Source organism: Pteropus vampyrus, unplaced genomic scaffold, assembly GCF_000151845.1.
Source record: "Pteropus vampyrus isolate Shadow unplaced genomic scaffold, Pvam_2.0 Scaffold556, whole genome shotgun sequence".
Lineage (NCBI taxonomy): Eukaryota > Metazoa > Chordata > Mammalia > Chiroptera > Pteropodidae > Pteropus > Pteropus vampyrus.
In genome coordinates, this window is record NW_011889337.1 from 80,638 (window position 1) to 83,082 (window position 2,445).

Consider the following 2,445-nt stretch of genomic DNA (forward strand, 5'->3'; position numbering starts at 1 on the left):
TTCCCTATTTTCCCACTACTCCTGAGCCTACTCTGGATAAGATCACCAGCTAGGCCCCTGTTGGTGGATGCAGGGCCCCTCCAGCTCTCTCATTTCAGAGAGAGGAAGGCTCAGGCTCTATAGGCAGCCCTGTTCTTCCAGACATTGTGGTGGGGTGATGGCCCTGCAAATTCTTCTGCTCTTGAGACTCTCCCTTCCCAGGGGCCTGTCTTCAGTCTCCTCCACTTAGTTCCTCAAGCCATCTGTCACCTTTGCAGCTCCTGAGAACTCTCCTTTTAGCCTCCTTATATGCTCTCATGCTACAGGGGTAGCTCATCCCCTCTGAGAGCTTTAACTCCCAGGAAACCCTGTTGGTGTCCAGACCTCAGTGAGTGCTGGAATACTCAGTCTGTTGCAGCAGGCCTAGAGAGTGACAGCAAAGGCTCAAGACTTAAACAGGGCCTTGGACACAGAGAGCAGTCGATAGACAGAGCTTTCACACTTTGAGGGGACAATCGACTAAAGACAGAGGCTGCTTGGATGTGATAATGATTGAAAGAAACAAGGAGTATGGTTGACATCCAGGTTTCTGGCTTGGGTGCCTGGGTAGAGGACAGGCCTCTTTATGAGGTGGGTAAATTGGAAGAGAAGCTAATTTGTAAAAAAGGGTGTCAAGTTCATTTTTAGCTATGTTGTGTTTGAGGTGCCTCAAAGGAGAAGCAGCTGGAGATATGGGTGGGCAGCTTGGAAGAGACATTTGGTTTGGGACATGATGGTAACTGAAGCCTTGGGACTAGATAAAGTTTCTTGGAATGGGCTTGTTCCCTGGCAAGTGGCCTGAAGGGGAAATTCTGATGTAGGGTAGTATGTGTGGCAGAACAGCCACCTCTGGGCATCCAGGCTCAGAGAAGGGCTTGTTAATGGCAAAGAAAGAACAGGGATCATGAGAGAGGAATCTCTTTTGGTGCCAGAACCTTAGAGTGGGCATAATTTGTATCACGTGCCCCCAGAGCTACCCTCTTGTGGGCTCAGGGCCAGTGCTATTGGGGATGATCAGTGAGGAGGGGAGAGATTCAAGTGCTGGCAAGCTGGGCCTGCACTGTCTCTCTATCAGCAATAGGCTGTGTCAAATCCTCTGCCTGGTGTTTGTAACCTCTCTGAGCTGTCCTTGGACTCCTTTGCCTTATTCTTGTAAGTACAGCTCACTCTGAAACCCAGGTCCAGCCTCCCCACACTAGTTTCCCCTCCATTCCTGCAATAGACTTGCCTTTCACAGCTTCTCCTCTACCCCTGACCTTCATTCACTGTGTTATATCCCCTCTAAATTTTCAGGCTTCTGGGAGACCAGCCCTGAAACCCTGATCAGTGAGAGTGGCCCCAGCTTTGTTTGTGTTGCTTGGAAGTTTCAATCTCCATGGTCTACTGTCTCTAGGGTCCAAGCAAGTTCCTCTCCCTCAGGTCCCCTCATTAGCATCCTGGTGCTCTAGTCCCACAGAGAGTGCCAGATGAGCAGCTCTGAGGCTGCTTGTTATTACCACTCACCACAGAGGTCGACATGCCTGCTATCACCATGGTGACAGCTCCAGAAGCTGGAACAAGCTGCGGGGCAGGTCACAGGCAATCTGGTGGTTGTGCTGACCATTTCTTACCAAATCTGGTAAGGTCTACCAACTGGCCTTAGCAGGGAATTGCTGCTCCAAGCCTCTACTGCCTCAACCTCCCTAAGTCCATGGCAAAAGACACTGAGGAACAAAATCTTCTCTTTTCTGGACTTTTCCCTCTCAGTTTATTTTGTGGGTACTTCCTCCTCTACTCAATTTTTAAATGTTGGGCCTCTCCAGGGCTCTGGCCTGGACCCTCACTCTGTAGTCTCTTCCTACATGATCACACTCATTTTCTCTTCCTTGCTTCCCACACCCAATCCTTCTCTGAGTTCTGTTCATTCTTCCTAAATAGTTCTCCACTCTGCCCTGTCTCATGCTCCAGTGGCACCATCTTCTCCAGCCTTCTCCCACCTTGTTTTTGTTCTTGCTCCTTCTATAATCCAGTCTCCAGCTAGCAGCCCCAAGGATATTTCTAGAATGTAATGCTGTCTTTGTCATGTTTCTGCTTAGCCCTTCCAAGGCTCTCTGTGGCCCAGAGTAGAGAGTCCTGACTTGGACCGTTGCCTATGGAGCCCACTGGAGTTCTCTCTTTTCTCCTCCTTACTGCCTGCCCCACCCATGGGGCTCCTCTCTGTTTCTTAGCTTGAGTTACATTGTTTTTGGGGTGCTGGAGAGAATGTAATTGGAACAGAAAGGAAGAAACCCTAGAGATAGAGCCCCTGGTTGAAGAAGTCAGTGAGAGATGGAACTCCTACCTGAGAAGCATGAGTTCTGGGATGGTTTTGGGAGAGAACTACAAGGCTGGTGGTGGGTGTCAGCTGCCTTGAGCCAAAGATATACATCTCCTCTCATGGGGCAGGAG